The sequence below is a fragment of the Xiphophorus maculatus genome, chromosome 18 (genome assembly GCF_002775205.1).
Source record: "Xiphophorus maculatus strain JP 163 A chromosome 18, X_maculatus-5.0-male, whole genome shotgun sequence".
NCBI lineage: Eukaryota > Metazoa > Chordata > Actinopteri > Cyprinodontiformes > Poeciliidae > Xiphophorus > Xiphophorus maculatus.
The window spans coordinates 19,672,751-19,696,834 of record NC_036460.1 but is presented as its reverse complement, the minus strand read 5'-3'; the positions used below and the strand labels follow the sequence as shown (position 1 = coordinate 19,696,834).

At 38.4% G+C, this 24,084-nt stretch overlaps 1 protein-coding gene across 2 annotated transcripts in view; it reads left to right on the top strand.

The window, feature by feature from the left end:
- Positions 1-798: 798 nt before the first annotated feature.
- The window catches only part of LOC102229148 (leucine-rich repeat and fibronectin type III domain-containing protein 1-like protein), a 192,813-nt gene continuing 169,527 nt past the window's right edge, over positions 799-24,084 (top strand). For both annotated transcript variants that reach the window (XM_023351849.1, XM_023351848.1), the window contains exon 1: positions 799-1,797. The gene's annotated coding sequence lies outside the window, so the exon portion shown is untranslated. The remainder of the gene's footprint in view (positions 1,798-24,084) is intronic.

The following is a 24,084-nucleotide window of genomic DNA, read 5'->3' as shown; positions in this document are numbered from 1 at the left end:
AATTTCCTGCATATTACTGTTTTGTTTTTACATATAAAATAAATGTTTCTTAAATAAAGTCTGTTTAATCATGAATCCCTTTAAAGAGAAGGCATCATTTTTTAATTAGCAAACTAAATATTTAGCTCTGAACTAAATATTTAGCTTGCAAGTTAAATATTTGGCTTGCTAACTAAATACTTTATTAGTTAGCTAAATATTTATATGACTAACTAAATATTCGGCTCCACACTAAATATTTAGTTAAGAAACAATATTGAGCTCCAAACTAAAAATGAAGTAGGTTAAATATTTAGCTTCAAACTAAATATTCCTAACATTTCTTATTGAATGAATAGCATGGTGAAGAAATGAAATCCCACTCTTTTCTCTATGCCAGGCCAAATAACTAATTTTTTACTGTTATCTTTTGACTGTGTAACTTTAAGCAGTACTCCACTATTCTTGTCTTGGACCACAATGTAATAAAAAAAAAAGTTTGGGTAGTTTGGATACATTAATCAAAGACTAAAATAGCAGTAACTTTAAATGGGCCCACCTTGAAGTCCCCGCTCCGCGCTTCAAGTACCTCCAGCCGTGTGGACCGGAGAGTCTGCTGGCGGACCCTAATATGTATCACCCACTTCTGCCGGGCGAACGCCTCGGTGATCGCATCACCCACCGGCGTCATATCGCATCCATCTGTTATTAGCAGCTTGCAGCCTAATCCTGGAGCAGCAACTCGTCTACAGACAGGGCTGCACGCCGACACAGGGGAGGGAGAGGGAAAGGGAGAGACCTGAGAAGGAGCTGGTGGGCGTAGCGCCTCCCGGGACAAACCGCCGCACAGTGTGAAAGTAACTGCAGGAAGAGGGACGCGTCGTTGGAGCGGATTTTTTTTTTTGGGAACGAAATAGGGGACGGAGGCTGATTTCTGTCTTGAGCTTGCAGCGCTTTTTAAAGCTTGCCCACGCTGTTGGTGTCCGGCATATTTCCTTGGAGGAAGCAATGCGGAGAGAGGAGAGAGGTCAAGACAAAGTCACTTCTGGCACTGAAAAGAGGTGAAAACCCGCTAATAACGGAGTGATCCTATAATTTATTTTATTTAAAAAAGTGAACTCTTGCTTCCTATATATATTTTTTAAATACAAGATAAAACGTTTAGCACGTAATATCAGCCTCCATCAACCGGCTGGGATTATCTTTCCTAAAGGTAAATGTGGATCCAATGCATGCAAAGATGAGTAAAATGTGCAGCAGTGACAGCTGAATGGAGACGCGCGGAGCATCGTCCACAGAGAGCGGATCGAAAACCAGAGCGCACTGTGGTTTCTGAGTTCCGCTTCAGACACCGGATTCCAGCAGTATCAGCCCTCGGCAGTTGGGTGGTTTTTTTTTTGTTTTTTTTTTAGTTTTCGCTTCTGATTAATCGATCGTGTGGACAAAAAACACAGGAAATATCTCAGTAAAGAGTGGCTGTGCGCCGGTTTAACTGGAGCGTCACATCCATCTTTTCTTTCATTCCTGTCCCAGCTGATTTGTGGACCGCTGTGGGTCAGAGCGGCTGCCGCCGGGCGGTTTAAGGGTCTTTTTGGTGCATGCTCAGCGGGAACTAAACTGAAACGCCTTGTTTCCCCCTCACCATCCTTAAGGACCCCGTTGCGCGGCGACAAACACGGAGAAAAGTGGATATGGTGGCTTATTTGGCTTAAAGACGCGTGTGAGATCAGGAGGAGGATTATTTAAGAGGCTCTTTTCTGAGGAGGGGTATTCACCTGGCTTATCAAGCAAGGCGAGATAACACCAGGAGACGCACAGGTAGGCTCTAATTTCATTTTCTGTACAGTTGGTTTCTCTCATCACCCTTTTGGTTTAAATCGCTCTATTACATGGAAGAAATGTGTCATAAATTTATTTTTCTTCTAATGTTGGAAGTTAAGTCCATGGAAGAGCAGGCAGATGAAGGAGATAATGGCGCTGGTGTTTTCTCTCCCACACGACTCAGGGAGAAATTGATATCCTCTCGTTTGATTAAAGACACGAGGAAAGGAGAGGGGCGTCATGGTGGTTAAAAGGGGGTCTGAAACGGCCGAAATAAGAATTACGGACAGAGGAGTCAGAGTTTTGTCAGGGGTGGGTGGCAGATGGCTGGGTGAGAAAGGAGAGGCTAAAAGGGAGTTGTTAGGATGGGTGGGGAGAATGCTCAGATGGAATACAGAGAGGGTGTAGGAAGAGGAGATGAGCTAGATGATGGGGGCTGGGGGGGTGTAATAGCAGCAGAGAGGGTGGTCTACTGAAAAGGTAAGTGGAGAAAATATGGGAGGACAACAGAAGGTAATGGAATAAAATAGATTGGGAGGGCAGAGTTGAACAGTTGGAGAGGGAGGTTGGTGGGGAAAGGGACAATAATGATTGAAAAATCATACAGAAAAGAGGTGTTACAGTGTTGTGAAATAATCCCTGAGGATAAGTTCCAAAAGCATGTGTAAAATAAAGTCTGTACTATAGTTATGCACTATTTGGGACAATCCAGTGCATGTTCACTGTCTGTCTGCTTCACAATGGAGGCATGAACACATAGAGAGACCAGCAACACTATTCAGGTAACAGTTTAGGTTGCTGTGTCAGCTCATCAGCTGATCTTTATCTGGTACATTTTCCTCATTGCTCACTGCCCCATTTGCATTTTGATTGGGTTTTGCATTGGCTTGTAGCCCCATTTAAAACACATATAATCACAGATACAAATATGGCTACTAGTTTCCTAATTTTTGTCCCACGATCGGCAGACCTGTGACTCAGCTGTGCTTCTGTAGTGCTGCTGAACATCATTTTGAACTAATTATTAGCTCGTACATACAGGGATTTGCATCGAACCCTTTAACTTTTTCCACATTTTGTCAAATCAAGACAAAATAGCACATAATTGTGAAGTGAAAGAAAAAACGATACCTGGTTTTTAAAAATTGATATCCTCTCGTTTATAAAAGGAAATCTAAAATGTCTGGAAGGTATTTGTATTCAGCTGGTTTAACTCTGACAAAATAAAATTCAACCGACGGCCTTCAAAAGCCAGCTAACTGGTTAATATAGTCCACCTGCGTATGATTAAGTATAAATACAGCTGTGAAAAGTCTCAGAGGTTTAGTAGAGAACATTAATAAGCAAAGCGTATCACAAAGGAATACAATACACTGATCATGGATTTTGTGAAAAAATTTAAAGCAAAACCAAGTTATAGAGAAAGTGTCCCCAAGCTATTCTGTCAGAATACTTTTCAATCAATCATCTGAAAATTTAAAGGTTATGGCATAACTGACAATTTCCATTTCATGATCATCTAGATAAACTGACAGATGGGCAAGGGCAGCAACAATCAGTGGAGCAGCCTATGGTTACTCTGGAGGAGTTGCACACATACACAGCTTTAATACTGTCTACACAACTACATGGAATGTTTTAGATAAAATTCTTGCTTGGAATATCCCAGTCAAAGTCCAGACAAGGAAAAATGTGCAACAACATCAGTCTGTCAATTTGCAGAACTGGTAGGTAACCTCCCCAAATATCATCCTATAATTGCAGCAAAGGTAGCCTTGGCCATTGCTTTGCCACTCGATTCTCATCTCATTTCAATGCGCTGTCAGATTTCTCAAACTTAGTTTGATTTCTGCAGCTGTATTTCAATCAGGCCTTTGAGATTAACGGTCTGCGCTGTTTTTGATTTGTTGTCTGCCTATATAGGTTTGTAGTTTTCAATGGAAGCAGATGACGTGAACGAAGCCGTGACATGCTTCCTAGCCACACTTTCAAATATTGAGCAATTACAGTTGAGTAAGAGGAACATATAAGACATTTTGTTGCCGGCAAAGATGTTGTGTCCCTACTCCACATGGGGTTGTTTACCACACAGGCAATTTCCAGTAAACTTAATTGAACTGAAACATTACATACATCATGGTCAAACGTTAGCGACTGGGTAAAATGTAAAACTTCAACAGAGTCCATGCCGCCAGCAAGCGATTGTTTCTCAATAGTCGAGGTTCTCTAAACCCTGTGTGCAAAGCAAAGCATAAAAAATGGGGCTGGATTTTACCAGGTTACAGCAAAAGATGTTTCAACAAAATATGGACTCAGGAGAGCTGAATACAAATGCATGCCACACGTTCAGACTTTTATATGAAGAAAAACATTTTCAAGGCCATGCTTCACTTTTCTTTAAAAAAAAACATGGTATTCATAAATTTTTGTTTGCATGCCTAATGAAATCCTTGCTAATGTAAACTAAATCTGATGGCTCAAGCAAGTTTACCGTCCCTCGAGAGACTGGCTATCTGCTAAGACATGAAAAAAAAAGACTTATGCTTGTCATGCTTTTGTATAATTAGGAAGCAAGTTAGCACAGTTCTTGTTTACTGTTATTTTTAATGACCTTGATTCATTAAATTATCTGTGAACCTGACACATGTGCTATAGTCAGCACACAACATACTCGTGTTCTGGTGATTTTTCTTTCTTTTTTTGGTAAATGCACTATTAATGCATTTCCATGTCCCCCTCAGAAATAGAAATACATACAGTTCATGAACAGAATACTTTTCCACTGCCATGGAAACAAGAAGACACACTCACAGTTAGGTAATAAAATAACTACTGTGTATCTTATCTGTCTTTTTTAATTTCTTTTGCATTAGTGGTTAAATAGGAACACTTGATTGTTTTATGTTAAGCTGAAGCCAGATATTCTGCATAGGACTAGATACAAAGGCCTTAGTAACCACTAGTAGACTTTTTTTAAATGTTATTTTAAGACAAAAGTTATTTCTCAAAAATAGCTTTATCTCTATAAGATGTAATGAAAGCAAACCTTTTAAATGATCAATACCTCAAAATAGGAAACTAAGAAAAGCAAAGTTAAGCAAAAAGCAAAGTTACTTTGTACTTTGTTTATATATTTCTCTCTATGTATGAGAGCATTTTCTTTAGGTACTGTAGCTTCCTGGCACACACTAAAACATGCCTGATGGGTGAATTCATTTCTCTTAATTGCCTTTATGTATGAGTTTGTGCATGTGGTTTTTCTGAGTTTCCTGTCCAGTAACTGCTGGAGATAGCCGCCCCGTAACAATCCTCTATCTTCCCAGTTTCCTGTAAGAATAGGGGTATAGACTTTCAAATCCAGACCTCGAAGGCATTTCGATGTGTGCCTGGTCCAACACACCTTAATCAAATGGCGTAATTACCTCCTCATTATGCAATGAAGTTATCAGGTGTCCTGCTAATGACCTCATTATTTGGCTCAGGTGTGTTGAATCAGAGGCGCATCTAAAAGTTAGAAGACACTGGCCTTCGAGGTCTGGATTTGAAGACCCCCTGTATAGACAATGGATGGATGAATAGATGGGTGGATTTTATTTACCCAATTGTTTCGGTGGTTACTAAAGTACAGTAGCTACTTGTAGAGGAGCAGTTTGATGTAAAATCTCAGCACTAAAACTACATTATAGGTGCTTTCAAGAAATGATGCAGTATTTAAGAAATACGCACACTTACTGAGGTGATCAATATCTATCTGGTTACTTTATGATAAATATAATATTCCACTTGCAGCTGGCAAAGTGGTGTTGGAGTGAAGCAGACTGTCTGTTCTGTAATGTTATGTGCCATTTACTTTTTCATTAATTACTACTTTAACTCAAACTGGCTGTTTATCAGCTGATCAAAGGTTTAGGATCACATTTAGCCTTAAAAATCAATTTGTTCATAATTCTAACTGTCAGACCATTTTCTATCTGCTCCAACAGAGCATTATTTTGTAGGTCAGAACCTGAAAGTTAAAGTATTCTCACAAAGAAGAAAACTTGATGCAAAAGTAATATTTCAAAATGTATTTAGAATACCATTTGAAGTAAGTATTAGAGGTTTTTGATATGATAAATATGGATTTTTTTAAAATCCCCATCGATTGTGGATGCTTTAATATTTGGTTTTGAGAATTGAGGAAATCAATCGATCATACATTTAAATGAGTTATTAGATCAATTAAAACTTTTTTTTCTGAATATGTTGTGTCATTAAGTAATTTAAGAACTTATTCTATTGACAAGCTGTGTGATTGTTGCTGTTTGGACTGTTAGAGTTGACATTTTTTGTGATATGTTTACAAGATTTTTTGTAATTATATTTTGATAAATGAAGACATCCTTCAGGCTACAGCTAGTGATTAACCTGCAAGGATGTGAAAGCATGAGCCAACAGGAAGCTGCTGCAGGTGCTATATTCTGTTTCCTGCCAATTCCTGAACGGTGAGTACATTTGTATGGAAATCAGGTAAAACTTTGTTTTGCACTTGCAAAACTTACTTTTGGCTTGAAGATGTGACTCTACAGCCGAATCCTTGACAGTTAACAGGCCTGTAACAAACACAACTGTGTTTTGTCTGTCAGTGAGATTACAGAAGAAGAAAAAACTGCTCGTTGTATTTGATTAAACTTAGAGGAGATTTGTAACATGGGTGAAATAAGAATCCATTATATTTAATTGGATCCAGATCACTCTCTATAAAACTGAAAACTGGGGCACTGGCCTTAGTGGAGGATGTAATCTCTAAGTGCCCTTCTAGTTTTATTTTATCCCATTAATGTCTGCTGGGAGCCCACAAGAACCCTTGGCCACCCTTCCAGCTGCCTTGATTGATGGTGAAGTGCATGCTCTGTTGGCCCAGTTTTGAGTTCATATATGTAGCTGAACAACTTTGATGTAGATAAGTGAGGAACCTCATTTTAGTACAGCTCCTCTTTTATAGGAGTTCAAACTTGACATGTCAGTTTTTATAAAAGAGGGATCACTAGTTCTAATGGTGACAGTATTAAAAAAAGAACACCAGCTGCTGATCACAGCTTCTTTATTGTGGATTTGATCTCTCATTTGCATTTAAGGATAGACTGGATTGGCTGGCTCAAATACATAATCAAACATAATCCAGCAAAATGGAGCCTCGTGCACTGAGGGGATGGAGTTTATATGGGTTTAGGCCATCGTTTGACCTTGATTTCCAGTTTAAAACAGGCTGCGGAGGTGATGCTTTACTATCCGTCTGGCTTATTGAGGGTTTAGTCTGAAGATGTCTGAAAATCTATGCAAGGGATTAGAGCAACCAGTCACAACTGCTGCCAAACCTTGTAATTTCTGAGGAGTTATATTTACGCTTTTCTTTGTCAGAGCTTCTAAGTTTTTTTTTTGTCCTGTAAAACGTAGAGCAGCATACTGTAGTTTGGAGATTGTAGGGTAGATATCACGTGACATTTAAGACTCAAAGCCTTTCAGCTTTCCTGCTGGTGCAACATTTGACAATGTGAAGTACTTTATCATGATTTCAATGCATTGATTCACACTGTATTAAACATGGAGTAGGAGGGATTTGCTTGAGTGATGGGAGTGTGTTACATATTAGAAAGGAAAAAAGAAGTCTCATTTTCTGAAGCAGCTTATAATTTTGTAAGTTAAATAACCTATGGAGTCAAATATTTTTTTATTGGCAAAAAGGTGAATTTTTAACCCTGATTTAGACGCAACACGTTTTTTACCTTGTGTGTGGTCTGTGTGACCCCACACTTTAAGAGATTATTTTTGTGTGTTTTTGGAAACTGACCTTCTGATGAGACAACCCCCCCACCCCGCGCTTCCCTGCTGTCCGACCGTGACATTTGTCGTGCTTCTCCTGAGCACTAAGACCACGGCAGGGTTAAGAAAAGAAGATAGCTGTGCTTATTTATTTTTTCTTGGTAAAATTCATTTAGCAAAAACTAATAATGAATATGCTTTAGTGTTATTTCTAGATTTATTCAGATGTTTGTGGCTGTTAATTCTAATGTTTTACTCAAGAAACTTTTGTACCACAGAACTTCAGAAAATAAACTTATACTTGTAATTAATTTCACAATGCAAGGATCTATTTAGGGAAACTTGTTTATTTAAAATATTCTTTCATGTTTCAGATATTTTTGGCTGGTGATACAAATCAAGTTTTTTTTAAAGAAACTAATGCTGACCTTTAAAAAATATTTCCAAATTCTAAATAAAAATTCCTTAACCCCCATAAATCTAAGGGTATATTATGAACTTAGAAACAAAATAAATCAATAAAAGTGTGGAAAAAATAAAATCTGCAGCACATGCCTCATTTATGTCATCTAAATTTCTAAGTCAGAGCAATCACATTCATTGTGTTTCAAGTTGAATAGCCAAAATGTCTTGGCATCATTAGTAAGCCTAGTTTTGTCTTTTAGTTTATCAGAAGTGCTCATTAACTCAACTATAGGTTATTGGTGTATAATATTTATGCTGCATGTGGAGCTACTTTGTTTTACAGAGACATTTTGTTGAGCTTTGACATTTAGGTTGTAATTTGATAATTCAGCACCTTCTGTCCAATTAAGATCCTCAACAGTTGTGTAAAACAGATATATACATAATGTTTTTGTTGATACAATTCCTGATTGGGTGGTTGTACCTCTAACTATTGTAAGACTTTTTTTTTCTAGAGTTATAATAATGCAAAATGGAAGACCAGTAAATTAACTGAACTTTTGACTTTCTCATGCTAAAATTACTTGCATAATCAGGTGCATAATTATAAAACAGCTATATTTAAATTTTAATGTAGCACATCTCTAAAATTTCTGAAAAAGAAAAACTTAATTGTTGGAGGTGATGTTTTTGTGGGTGCCTAGTTTGCATTTATTGTATAAATGTGAACATAGTTTTATACTTTCCTGCAATAAAATCTTTAAAATTAATTTATTCTCTACAGCCTATTGTGTGTTTAAGTGTGTAGCGGAATCTGTTTACTTTTTTCTTTATGCATTTTTAATTTAGCTTTAAAGGGGGACTATTATAAACACCTAGGGGTTTTATCTCAAAAAGATGTGTTGTGTGTTTATACTGTTGCCTACTTTTCTGTGTTTCTATATTTTCACTGTGCAAAGTTCAAATCAAGGCTATTTTTCTCATGCAATATTCTCATAGTATAATTGTTTAAATGCATTTCTGTCTTACCTTAACCTTCATTTCAAGCTATTTCAATTGCAATATGTAATACACTGCACAAATATAATTGTTTTGCCTGCAGTCAGAAGGATGAAATGATATATAATCACCGGAGAGTCAGCATAGCAGGCATAGGTTTAGCATGGCCCAGTCTTTTGTTTGTGGTTTTTAAAGAGGCAAATGATCTAAAAGCAGTCTGAGCCAACTTTTATACAATATAGTAGCTATTTTTGGCATAATGTAAAATACTTATAATTCTGTCTATATTAAATTGAATAATGATACTAAAGAGAAGTTTAAATTCTTGAGGAGTGAAAAGTCTTATTGATTGATTTGGCTGTGTGAGAGACAGAGAGTGTGAACCCACTCAGAGAAGCTCAATTTTTCTTTTTTTCTTTTCTTTTTGTGGGAAAAGAGAGATTTTTATTTTGCTACTATTGGAAGGTTAGCTAGAAATTTATAGTTCAGAAAATTAAAATGTCTAAGGTGTATATACAATGAATTTAATTATTATACAGTGCCTTGTAAAAGTATTCATATTATTTTTAACTTTTTCACATGTTCTCGTATGCATTTGTATCCAGCCCAATTTCTCTTAATAAAAAGTGCAACCAAATTACCTTAAAAGTTAGAAGTTTGTTAGAGTGGATTAATGAGCAAATGGAATAAGGAAAACTGAAAAACCAGCAGGTTGTAAATAAAGTTGGTGAGACGTTTCAGGTAATCCAGTTCATTTAGGATTACCTGAAATTCTGTTCATTGCATAACTGCAAGCCTTCTAACACCTGCATAGGCAAAGTGAATGTAATCAGAGACACATTCAAGAGATCCATGGTAACTCTGAAGGAACTAATTCAGGTTAATGAACCTGTTGATAGAAACACCATTGTAGATATGGAGAAAAATGCCATGTTAAAATAAAAGTCATTTTGAGATTTTGCCAGAACTCTTGTAAAGCACGCAAAACATCCAGCATGTGGAAACATTTGCTCCGTTTAGATTAAAGAAAAATTTAACTCTTTGCCCCACCTGCAAAACATAATGGGTGGTATGACCTGCTGAAAAGTGTTGGTAATTGCTCTTGCCAGATGCTTCCCATCTAATCAGACCGAACTGGAGTTATTTTGCAAATGAAAATTGGCTGTAGTCCAAGTCTCTTGATGTGCAAAGCTGTTAGGAACACACCCCAAAAGACTTTGAGCCAAAATTGCTGCATTAGATGTTTATACAAAATGGACCTAGGCCAACTAAATACATATGCATATCACAGTTTTCAGATTTTTATTCATAGAATAGTTTCCTTCCACCTCAGGACCTTGGACAACATGCATTAGTGTAAACACTTAACCTTTCAATAAAAGACATTGTAATTTGAGGTTATACTTGACAAAGTGTAAAAAACTGCAAGGGGGACTTCTGGAGAATTAAAATTGTAAAGTAATATGGTCAAAGAGTCAAAAGGGGGAACAAAAAACAGCAGCCACCATCAGTTCCAGCTTCCTCTGATGGATTTTATTACATTTTTTGGGCATCTGAGAACTCACTGTTCTCATAGGCAATTGGCAGCACACCTGCGCTTGGTTGGACTAAACCACAATGAAACAGGTCAAACCAAACAACAAAATCTAAACAGAAACAAGAATAAAGTCATTTATCTAATTTACAAACTCATCTACATAATTAAATGCTTTGCAAAATAAACAATACAATATAGGACAACTCAAACGGTTACTTTAAAGAAAAAACAATACACAAACGAAAACCCTCTATTTGGTAGAATCCAGCGATGTAATCAATGACATCATCCAGCCATTTGAGCAGAAAATGTTGGGCCGCCCCCACCCATACACCTGCCCTGCTGCAGAATCTACAAGGGACAAACAATAGTGATTTAAAAAAAAACTAAGCAAGTAATTTACCATAAATATTCCATGAAGCAAAAGAAACAAATTCATTCAATGGTCCAGAAGTGTTAGCTTTAACCAAAACATATACATAGATGGAAACTGCAGCATAGTGCTACCACAAACAAACCTGTGATAGTGAGTGAAGCAAAGTTGCAAAGTAATGTTTAAATTTAAGTATTATGACCAACTTTGGAATAAGTAAATTAATAAGATAATAAGGGACAAGTGGTAAACACATTGAACCACTTTGTCACATGAATTACAGCTAAAATATGAGCAAATCATGTGTTTAGGTCAGTGTTTGTCAATTCCGGTCCTCAGGGACCACTCTCTCAGCAAGGTTTTGGTGTTCCTCTTCTGCCACACACCTGATTTTAATAAGTAGGTGATTAACAGGCTTCTGCAGTACTTGATGGCATGTAGAGGAGGTCATGAAATCATTTAAATCAGGTGTTATGGAATAGAGGTACATTTAAAATATGCAGGGCTGTGGTCCGTGAGGATCAGAATTGAGAAACCCTGGTTTAGTTGAATGAGACAAAGATATGTTTAAAGATACAGTTGTGATGAGAAATATGGCAACGGAGATCAAAAAGGGCAGTTTTTGTTTTGGAGAAAGTCAGTGGAAATGACACAGGTAAAGAGAAAAATTTAGCCATTTTGTAATTAAACAGTTTGAATGATTTTTGGTTTAAATGTCAAAAGAATGTATTTGCGATGGTTTCAACAGACGCATGATATCTTCTTCAGTGTGGCATTTTAACATCAACCCAGTTTGTACATGTGAGCAGATGCTGGTTCAGTGGTGCAGTGCCTCAGCACCGAGGGAGACCGTGTAAGAGATGCTGCTGAAAAAGAGTGAGAGGTGAAGAGAAAGGGGGCTGGGGGGAAGCTGGGAGAAAGACAGCGAGCGGTGTGCTGAATGCCAAGCACCCCAGTATTAGAAGGGTGCTGTGTTGAGCAGACAGAAAGACATATCAGTTGCTTTGCCAAAACCACACCATCATGTAGCGTCTGGAACTTGTGTACTAAAATTTTCTCAACTAGTTACATCATCCACTTATATTATTTTGATTTCACAATCTGTGACATATTTTTCACATGTATTATGGCTTCATGAGTCAAATAAAGCAGATAACCTTCACACCCTATTATTGTACTTTGCATAAAATTCTCTGCATGGTACATAGTTCATAGCTCATAAACCAAATCATGAAGGCTGCTAGAGTGAGATGCCCTGATGGCGCATGAGGAGCTCTGACTTAATTGGATTCAAATTATTCAGCTCATCATCAGAGATGTTTCAACAGCAGATCAGCACCTTTAAACCATTGTTTTGCCTCAAAACCAGAATGCTGACCAATCAAAGAGTTGTACTATGGTAATTAAGAATGTTATTTGCACATTTGGTAGTGTGGACAGGTCCCATACCTTGTTGGAATATAAAATCAGTGTTTCTACAAATTTTTTTCAGAAGAGGGAAGCATGAAGGTTCCCAAAATTTCCGTACAGATGGCTGACTTATTAAAACACAGCGTACCACAGTGGTATGTCTCTACAACTTTTATACACAGTCGAAAAACATACATTCAGATTAACCTTCCCATGATCTTAGAGTGACACTCAGGAAGAGCGCGGCAAATGTAACGGTTGGACAGCAGGGAAGTTGGGGAGTTGTTTCATCAGACCGTCTGTTTCCGAAACCACATACACAAAAACTCCTAAAAACACATGTGGGTCTGTGCGAGTACAAAACTAAGAGGTTCTAAATGACCCCCATCCCACGGCTTCTCTTAAGACCACGGGATGGTTAACTTAGCCATTTTACTGTGCCTTTACATCCGAGTGTGTGCATATATAGTTGTTTTTCATGAGAGTCTCTGTGTTGTCTTGTGATGGACTGAAAACCTGTACAGGATGTACCTCACCTCTTACCCACTGACCACCGGTAGGTGCCCGATGGAGCGGTCTCCATCAGGCACCTATCGGTGGTCAGTGGGTCTCCTTTGACTCTGCAAAGTATAGAAAATGGTAAATGGTTAGATGTACTTGCTGAGAAAATTATTGCAAAAGAATCCTACATGACAAAATTACTGGCAATGACATGCTAGCTCCAAGTTTTTAAAATACAATTAGTATGAGTGTGGGAAGATGGTCAAAGTTATTTATGTAGCATGGAATTAATTTTAAAGATCTGACTAATCAGTGTTTTGAATCAGCCAACATTAAATTTGACTTACGCTCTTGAACTGACCTTGTTTTTTTATGTTCTTCTCTACTAAAGACAAATTCTTAGCCTATTGAATGAAGTGAATGTATAAAAATAGGGTAAAGTAAAATCCAGACCAACTGAATTAACTATGAATAGTGATACTTTTTTCAAAATCACTATTCACACACTTTAATAATGTAATGTAATTTTATATTCATCAAATTAGAGCAAGACTCTTGTTAAATCAGTGTTTTGTTTGAGAATGTCCTACCAACTTGCAGTGGAAGCATGCAGGTATTTAGGATTCCCTTGAAAAAGAGTCTTTTTTTTATCTCAATGGATCTTTATCATAGTAAAATAAATGTTAAAAAATATATAAACATACATAATGATTTTGTTCAGTTACATTTTTCTTTCAAATGTTTTGTCAATTATAGAAGAAAAGTGCATACTCGAGCAGCTGCCTCTGCTTTTTCATACTTGGGAAAGTAAAGGCAGATGACTACAAACTAAAACTGGACAGAAAGGGGATGGAAAGAGCTGATTTGATTAGCCATGAAAGGGAGAACCATTGGCCTGAGTCCATTTTAACACTCTGCTGAATCCAAGAATTACTCTGAATCAAACACAATGATTAAACTATTACATTTGCATATTTTGCGGTGACCTGTTAGTACATTCAATTTATTTTGTGTGTAAAAAGGCAGAGAAGGCTCTGGAGATAGGGATTTGGGTTGTTGTGTTTACATTGAAGTATTATGGTTTTACCATATTTTTGTGTACACCAGCTTCTTCGACACGATATGTAAATATTCTATTCAAACTGGAAATATGACATTTGCATTGAGGGAAACATGTAGGCTGTTTGATTTAGAATAAAATTATAATTTTGATTAACTGAGTGAGCTTATAGTGTGATGCACTGAAAGTATTTGACATACACAAATTTCATCAATGCAGTGTTTTGATAATGATAAATGCAGCCTTAAGTTGCAGAAGATGGATGGTGGATAGATGTGCATCTGTACTGAGATGACTGGTTTTGGGGACACCTCTGTTTTACCCAATATTTAGTTACGAAAATATTTCTGCCCAGACCATCTGAAGATGTCTTTTTACCAACGGATGTTGGATTAAGTTTAGTGCTAGAAGATCACGTATGTCAGACCTCTATTAACCAAGGGTTTCTGCTACTCTAAGATTCTAGATTTGTCTGTACAGACAATTTCCAAATGCCAGTGGTTTAAGGTTCTGCAGCTGATTTAGTGTATACCACAACAGACGGATGGTGTCAGATGAAGGATGCCTCTTCTTGCAGCCTCTTTAAATAAACATGTGGGAATACAGTAACTTATGCTTCAGGGCTGCCAAGTCCCATGCATAGAGTGTGTGATACTCACACATTTGACACTTTCCTCCAACTCCCACACCAGCCATCTATTTCCTCATGCAGTGAAAACAGATTCATAACTGATAACTTTGCAGCACAATGAAGGGCACTCACAGGAAACAGAGAAGGCATCACTGCACTGTTGGGTTTTCTTTATTCCCATTGCTGTTAGTCTGTTCCTGTTACAGAACACTTTGAGGTGAGCTTTACACTGTGATCACTTACAGGATTAAATCCTTATGAGGAATATTAAACATCCTTGAGATAAATCTTTATCATCTTTTCTTTTAGTAAGGTATTAGACCTGTTTGTGCCATGTTGATGATATAATGATTCCCTAAATCAGTAAACACAATGGGATATAAAAAGCCAAAAGACTTGAGACATTTTTTTTAAATATTACATTAATGCACTTTGTTCTGAGTTAAAGGTTTGAATCATCATATAAAATGCAGAAATGGAGGCACTATTGTAATCCCTTGATTTGATGGTGTTTTATTTAAATTGACTACCTCAATTCAAACTTAGACAAGTAAGTTTGACTCTTATCCTCCTGAATAAGCCAAAACTCAGAATAGCATGTTTTGCCTTGGAGAAAACCAAACCTTGCTCATGGTCAGAGGTAGTTTGATCTTTTCATCTGCATTGGAAAGCTGTCTTAAAGGCATTTCTCAGATTTGTGATGCGAAATTCTGTTAGTTAAATACAAATAGAGTAATCTCAGTTTAGAGAATTTATAAGAAGCAATTGAACATACTGCTGTTGAGAAAAGGAAGGATCTATTTTAGAGTGAATTTTTAAATAGACACAATTCTAACAATAAAAGCTTTACAGTCACACTAAACATCATAGACTTGAGAAAAGTTTTTTTAAAACTACCAAGCATGGTAGTAGTTTGTCCTGAAACCTGTGGGCGGCTGATTTGAATGACTGCTCCATCTGCCGTTGTGTCTTTGTGCAATGTGCTTTACCCTCCTTGCCTGCTGGTGGTGGTAAGAGGGCTCGGTGGCAGCCTTGCTTCTGTCAGACTGCCCCAGGGCAGTTGTGGCTACCATGTAGCTTACGTTCACCAGTGTGTGTATGTGCATTAATGGGTGAATGACTGAATGTAGTGTGAAACATTTTGGGGTCCTCTGGACGTGATAAAGAGCTGTACAAGTACAGACCATTTATCATTGGCATTTGAAAAATGGTCTACAGCAGGGGTGCCCAAGTCCAGTCCTCAAGAGCTGCCATCCTGCCACATTTAGATGGATCTCTACTCTTACACTTGTAAGTCGCACAGCTGAATTCCCTCACCAGGATTAATTTAGCTCTGTAGAGACCTGTTAATGAGCAATTTGACTCAGGTTTGTCAGAGAAAGGATGCATCTAAAAAATCTTGGATGGTAGCCCTGGAGGTCCGGACTTGGGCGCCCCTGGACCACAGTTTGCTACAGCAAAGTTTGAGATGAAGCATAAATAGCAAAATATACGGTGTTAAAAACATGAGGTTACTTTAGGTTTGTGATATGCCCATTTTAGTTTTGAATAACTTTCACTGTGTTGTTGCAAATGGCGTAAAATTTGGTCAGGCTCTATAATGTGTTGTGAATTGTAAATTTTTCTTGAATTTCTGTTTTTCTTCTTTCAGTCATCAGCTTTTTAAACAAAAGTGCAGTAAAGGTACAATCTCTGCCTTTACTATATTATTTTTCCTATTGATTCCCATTCAAAATCATTTTTTTGAATACACTACACTACCAGTTTCCCCATTTGTGTTCATGAATGTTTATTATGCATCTTAACTACAGAAGTTAATCATGACATTTCTTAAACACTCAACACAAATATGTTGTTACAAAATTGTAATCTTCAAGAGAAGATTTTGGCATCCAAGGAATTCGGGTGAAGCACAACATAAATAGTGACAACTTTATGAGTCATGGAAATGTATTCAATGCATTTCAATTCACATGAAATGATGTCTCAAGAGACTTTCAAAAAATCATTTCACTTCAGTCGCATATAAATTCCATACATTGATATATGTATGTATGCACATAAATTGACTAAATGTAGCGACAACGTTTCTAAGTTAGCAAAAGGGCTTCTTTGGTGCTGACCACAGCCCTGCTTACCCACTCTGCTCATTCACACACGTGGCACCTCTGTCTTTTGGCTCCACCTACTTTGCTGGAATCATTTTTCAGACTGGTGAGGAGTGAGGTTATGCTTTCACACGGGGGGATTTGTTACACTTTAAATATCATGATGCATTTATGTAAAGTGCCAACAACATTTCAGTAGCTCTTGTTTGTTCCCAGATACAAAGTGTGAAAAGAACTGCATTCATTTTTTACTGTTTATCAATCTTTTTTGCCTGGGTCCATGTATTTGTCTTTAACTGTATTCCCCCCACCCACCCCTCCTCTTAGTAATTGTCTGGGTCTGTGGTAATGGAGCAGACCTGACAAGCAAACTCAGATAGCGACTGGTGGCAGATAGAAGAGGAGTGTGAGCTCTCTCCTCTATATCTCCCCATCTATTACTTGTGTCTGACGGAGGCAGGAGCGCATGATGGATGGATCCCTCGCTTTAACTCTGTCTGCTTCTCACTCCATTTACTCTGATCACTGACTGACTCATTTTTCACCACTTGGTTTCTCTTCATGTTCACATTACTCAGTTCTTTCATTTTTCTGTAATTTGTCTCTCTTTGGCCATATTTCATTTATTTTCCATCTGTTTTCTTCACTCAGTGATCTATTCTCTTAACTTACATGGCAGGGTGTGTGTTGCTGGATTTGTTTGTGTATATGCTAGGATTTAAATGACGGGCTTATCACGTACAAAAATAGAGATTCTGATTTCTAGAGTGCAGTCATCTATCACTCTGTATTTTTAACATTTATTTATTTGCATTCATTCACTGGCCTACATGTTTCTTGTCTGTGTAGACATTTTAAAGTCTATGCTTGCTACTGGAGGCATAGAGGCCTGTAAGTAAATTGGACATTGAGCTAAATTTTCACCTGCTGACCAGAAGCTGTATTAGACCTTTTCAATGCATAATACCAGATCCCAGACCACTGTTGCTGACCCAGCCACCTTCATCAGAAAATATAAAAAAAATCACTCAGAATATCAACAACAGGATGGAACCTTAAGAAATACCTTCTTTTCTCAGATGGATCCAGACATAAAGGATAACCTGAAGAAAGAAAACAATCGTCACATAGAAAGCCATAGATTTATGTAGTGAAATTTGCTAATGGTTTTTAATTTGCTGTTGGAGGGAACAGCTGATGAAAGAAATGGATTAACCTCTCAGTTTGAAGGTTGATCACAACTAATTACACACTAGATTTAATTATTCTCTCATGTCGGGTAAGCTTATGTATCACATTCATGTTCATAGAGAAAGTTCAGATATTACAAGTGTGAACTACGGTTTCTATGAGATTGAACCTCAAATCAAATAGCCAGAATTTGTAGAAGAATTATATATACTGTAGTTCAGAAGAAAACATACATTTTATGGAATAAAAAATATTCTGCTCCCAAATTTTTAAATGTACAAATTGAAACCCTCACTAAAAACAATGGCTTTAGTAGAAATGAAAATCACATCCTGTGTAAGCTTTTTCAGGCTTTATCTTATTCATTTGACTCTGGTAAGTCAAAACTTTAGAATTTTTCAAGTTTCAAAACTGGGTGTGTAAATCTGGGAAGCATGACTCACAGCAATACTAACAACACATTTGTTAGCACTGTTTAATTGAAACAAAAAATCTGCATGACTGAGTATTCTCTCTAAATAGCTATTGGGTATGAATGTGTGCACGCATGGTGAATTGTTCTGTTCCTCCCTGTGTTATGTGATAGACTGGTGACCTGTGCAAGAGTACTCCACCTCAGCCCTACTAATAATACTTAATGGATTAGTGGTTATATGTTGAACTTCCAACTAGACCTGTCACAACAACACATTTTGCTGGATGATAAATTGTTCAGAAGTTATAACAAAAGACTGAGACAAAACCCCTTCTCTTCTGCAGAATCGCTCCATCAGCAAAGGATCTCCTTTGTTTTCTGTGATGCTTATCCTGTTCTTGATCAGTCAAATTCTTGTTCTTCTCTCATATTTCATCAGGTAAAATTGTGATCCTTAAAGTGAAACCAGCCCCCCCTCTGAAATCCAAACCCCAAACCTGGAAAATTCTGAAAACTTTCAGCAAAATGATTTTCTATTTAGGGGTGAGTTTCAGTTTAAGCACTACTCTGTTCTCCACCCACTAAGCGCACAACTTTACGGTCGACTTCAGCAGAAAAATAGTCCATGCTTTGTTAAAAACTCTGCATTCTTCTTTTAATTAGTTAATATATTTGGAGCTGCAGTATTTAACTTTGATTTTTTTTTAAAAAAAATAGTTTTTTACCCTTTTGTTAGAACTTATACACTGCCTGATCAGAAACAACCAATCAGTACCAGGAGGGTATAACACATTGACATAAGAGAGACTCTATAGGCACCCTTCTGTCAAAATTTAATCGGAGTTTGATGGATGAGTAATTAAAGACCCTAATTAATTGATTGCTATTAATCCCCCCCCCCCCCCCCCCCCCCCCCCCACCCATCCCCCACTCCATCTGTTACGCCATCTGTTATTCCCGCTATGTGTTTTAAAAATAGTACAATTAAAGAACTGAGTTTGATTTATGACCCTAATCATTAATTGCTATTAATATCCGCCCCTCCCCCACTCCATCTGTTACGCCATCTGTTATTCCGGCTATGTGTTTTAAAAATAGTACAATTAAAGAACTCAGTTTGATTTATGACCCTAATCATTAATTGCTATTAATATCCACCCCTCCCCCACTCCATCTGTTACGACACCTGATATTCCTTCACCTTCTGACCTCTAGGGGGTTTGAATTAGCCAATAGAAACAGAGACAAGGGGTTCGGCCTTTAGTGTTTCTGCTATAAGTAATGTCGGAAAAAATCAAGCACTCTACTTGTAAGAGTTGTTCAAGAACTTTACAATGAATGGAACTAAACGAGTTCGTCCTGCTGCTGAGAAAAATGGACCTACCTCCTCTGCATCAGCTGATACGGATTCGAAGTTACCTAGCCCTAAGACATTCGCTAAGATGATGAAGTCAACACCGTTAACAAACAAATACCTGCTTGCTGAACAAGAAGAAGAGCGTGCTGCTGTATATGAGATCCCAATAGCAGTGAAACCGGATTTGGGCCCAGTGTTGGATAATCCTGTAAGCTCACCTTCATCGCCTGATGCATCTGCCTCAAACACTGTGGATAAAAGAGAAATAGTGACAGGCGGAACGTCTCTTCTATGCGAGACCCCGATATCCATCTATGACAACTCCAGGCCTAGAACGGATGCCCCAAAGAAATCGAAATTTTATCTGTGCCGCGTGCAGAGCCCGGTACTTGGATCCCTCAAGGCAGACTGGTCTTTAAAACCTCATGGTCTATGGGGGTCATGGGGTTATGTTTTCCGTTATGAGACCGGAGAGCTGTACCTGTACCAGCTGGACAAGGATGAGGAGCTTTCGCCGATATCGGATACATGCAGCCTCACCTATAATGACTGGGCAGTGCTAAGGCTCGCAATTCCTCGCGCCAATGAAGATATGGAATTGGCCTTAGAGCAAAATACAAGAGAAGATGAAGCTGACCCTCGATCTGCAAAGAAAACCAGAAGACAGTGTTTCCCAACCGATACTGAAATTGGAAAGGGACACATTCTTTTCAGCGCAGTGTGGGAATCGAAAACTACTGAATCTGGGCGCTGGTCCTTAAGGGCGAGCAGACGGAGGGGCGAGAGCCTGAATTCCCCAGACCTGTTTGTGTTGGAGGCTTTCAATGTGGACTGTGGTGTATTCAGAACCATGCTGGCTCTCCCATTTGAGGCCTGGTCTGAGAAAATGACGGAAGTCGGGGATCGGATTTCAGAACTGTTCCGAAAATCTCGCTGCTGGCTCGATATTTTGGCAGTGAAGAAAACTCTGACATTTCCTGTCCTGCCATCCTCTTCTGGCCCGACCCTCTTCTGAGGACCCGCCCCTCTACCTTATATAACGAGACCGCTGCGAGGACTTCTGACACCAGACCTTTAGAATGGGAGAAGTAAGGAGCTATGGACTATGGGGATCAAACTGGGGCGAGTCCAGTTATTCTACAGAGAGCCTCTTCACTCCTCCGTCTCCTGGAAGCTACAACATGGGTCCATATTACCCGCCTTCTCCTGTTTTATACTCTTCCTCATCAGCATCATCTCCAGCACTCTCTCCTACAAAATTTCTGATACCGAGTACTCTAGCTGAAGAGGGTATCCCTCCGACAGCAGCAGCAGCAGCAGCAGCAGCAGAGGACTCTGAGGAACCTTCTACCACCTACACCCAACCTCCAGCACTGGCAGCAGAGGATTCTGGAGAGCCTGCAACCGGCTACTCCGAACCTCCACCTTCTCCAATTCAACAAGAAGATGAAATTGATGGATGGATACCGAGCACGCTGATTGGTGGTGTAAAAACAGCCTTACTGCATCTATTCAGTTTAATCTGTGCCAAGTATGTCAAGGAAACCTGCTACGGCTGCAAAACAGATCACCCAAGCCAGCGACAGCATCAGTGCCTGGAAATACCGGAGGAAGAATATTACCAACTCCACTTTCATCGCATCACACAGCGACTCCTGACTCCACGATTCATTCCTGCTGTCCAGAAATTGCTGAAGCAGCGCCACATACAGGTTGAGGATGCAAAAGTGAAGATGATTGCAGAAACGGTTTTACACGAACTGAAATCGGCATTCGGAATCCAGACTGCAATTAACGACATGTATCAAAGCATGTCCACTGATGAAAAACTCAACCAGCTTCGTTCTGTTTCAGAGTGTTACACTCAGAATGAAAAGTAATCTCTCTTCTGTTCTGACTTGTATTTTTCTAGTTCTATAGATTTAGTTTAAGTATTATCCTTTTCTTCATCTTATTTAGCATGTTTAAGTATTTTACTCATTATCCTTTACTTGTGTTTTATGACTGATTGACTAGCATTAAATATATCTTTATACACGTATTATCGGTAAAACATTTAATTGTAATTTCTAGTAAATAATTGTACTGTTTGTGATTTCTTACTATTAAAGCAAGAATAAATCCTTTGTACTACGATCTGGTTTTGTCATTATTTATCATCCGTCCATCAAAGCAGGTGACACTAGGATGGCTGGGAAAAGGTTAATGAAAACGGTATATTACACTCCGTCACATCCCGGTAGTTTAGGAGGAATAGAGAGATTGAGAAGAGGTTTGGAGGATGAAACGGGAAAGAAGGTTAAGGTGGAAAAAGTACAAGGTTTTTTATCGGAACAAGACACTTATACTTTGCATAAACCTGCACGCATAAATTTCCCAAGAAACAGAGTTTTTGTCACGAGGCCTTTAAAACAGTTTCAAGCAGACCTTTGTGACATGCAAGCTTTGGCTGAGGAAAATGATGGTTATAATTACTTATTAACAGTCATTGACATATTTTCTAAAAGAGCATACGTACGAATTTTAAAGAGGAAGACTGCGGATGAAGTGGTAAAAGCCTTTGCATCCATTTTCAAAGATAGTCAGACTCCTAAAAAATTGCAAACAGATGCGGGTAAAGAATTTTTTAACAAAAAATTTAAAGCTTTAATGAAAAAGCACGGCATTGAGCATTTTGCCACAGCAAGCGAAACAAAAGCCTCAGTGATTGAAAGGTTTAATCGTACATTAAAAACAAGAATGTGGAGATATTTCACCGCTAATAATACCCGTCGTTACGTCGATGTTGTGCAAGACTTGGTGAAAAGCTACAATCACAGCTACCATGCAAGTATTAAAACTACCCCTATGGAAGTGAATTCAAAAAATGCCTTTCAAATCTTTCAGAACCTGTATGGTACGTCCTCGAGCACACGTCGCAAGAATGCCAAACCTAAGCTTAAACCCGGGGATCTGGTTCGATTATCTAAATTACGCGGCGTTTTTGATAAAAAATATGAGCAGAGTTTTACGGATGAAGTGTTTACTGTGGCTGATACCATACTTCGATCCCCTCCTGTGTATAAACTGAAAGATCTTGATAACGAACCTATTCAAGGTTCTTTTTATGAGGAGGAGCTTCAGAAAGTGAAACTGTGTAAAGATAAAATGTACCAAGTGGAAAAGATATTAAACCGACGCACCGTAAGGGGGGTTAAACAGGTTTTTGTGCAGTGGAAAAATTGGCCTCAGAAATTTAACAGCTGGATCAGACTGGCTGACCTTCAAGATGTATAAAAGACACCTGCAGTAAATCTTACACCTGACACAACATCATGGAGCGCTCGGTAGAGGATGAAGGGTTCTACGTTACTTTACCCTCAAACGCGGGTTTAAATGTTTTTAAGGATAATACCATTTCAAGTTTTCGTGTGAATTTAGCACAGCATATTAATTTAGAAGGTTCCTGGCAAGTTGCCTTGACAGAGATTTCTTATCCCCACACCTGGTATAATGTCCCGGAAGAATTAGCTTACTTTGAATGGAGGGATAGAAAAGTGAAAAAGGTGTTTCGGGAAAGTATTACTCACGGATACTACAAAAACGCAACACATCTGGTTGGAGAAATCGAAACTGTCCTTAGAGCAATAAAATCTGACATTTACTTTGAACCGATTTATACGTTTGTAAATAAAGTATTCTTTCAAGTAGGAGGACAATATCAAATACGTTTTCATGCTCCGATTGCTTACATGCTCGGCATGGAACCTGGAAAATGGTTAACTTTTGATAGAAAAGCTTCTCAACCAATGGACATGCAAGCAGGATTTTACATGATTTATTGTTACAGCGACTGTGGTCGAACAGCAAATAGTGGGGGATAGTTATGCTCCTTTGCTGCGTACGGTTAAAGTGGACGGTAAATTCGGTGATATGATCACTCAAACCTTTAATCCCCCCGATTATCTTCCTGTGGCGCGGAAACATATCGAATCTATTCAAATAGAACTGAAATCAGACCAGAACGTTCCGATAGATTTTACCTATGGAAAGGCAATCGTGAAATTGCATTTTCGACCTGTGAGGTCACGAGGAAGCCTGAGATAATAACTGTATGAACTTCGATGAGAAACATTCGTATAAAATACGGCTGATGATAAGGTGATCATTCATACGGGCTCACCCTCGCAGCGTGAAAGAGAGTATTTACCTTAAGAGAAGAACTGTATAAATCAGGGGTAACATGAGTCAAATAAATCTGAGAGATGATCCTCACCGGTTTGTACATTATTACCATAACCAGGTAGGGGGCGCGTTACCTGGTTTCTATGGGGCGCCGGTGATGTACGGCAGAGGTATAGGGGCGGTATTCTCTAGATTATTCAGATTTGTGTCGCCCCTAGTCAAATCAGGTTTCGCCCTGGCTAAACCTCACTTAAAAAGAGCAGCCGCTAATATTGCCACAGATGTTCTAGGCAAAGCTATGAATAAAATATCTGGTTCTAAAGAGGGTCAA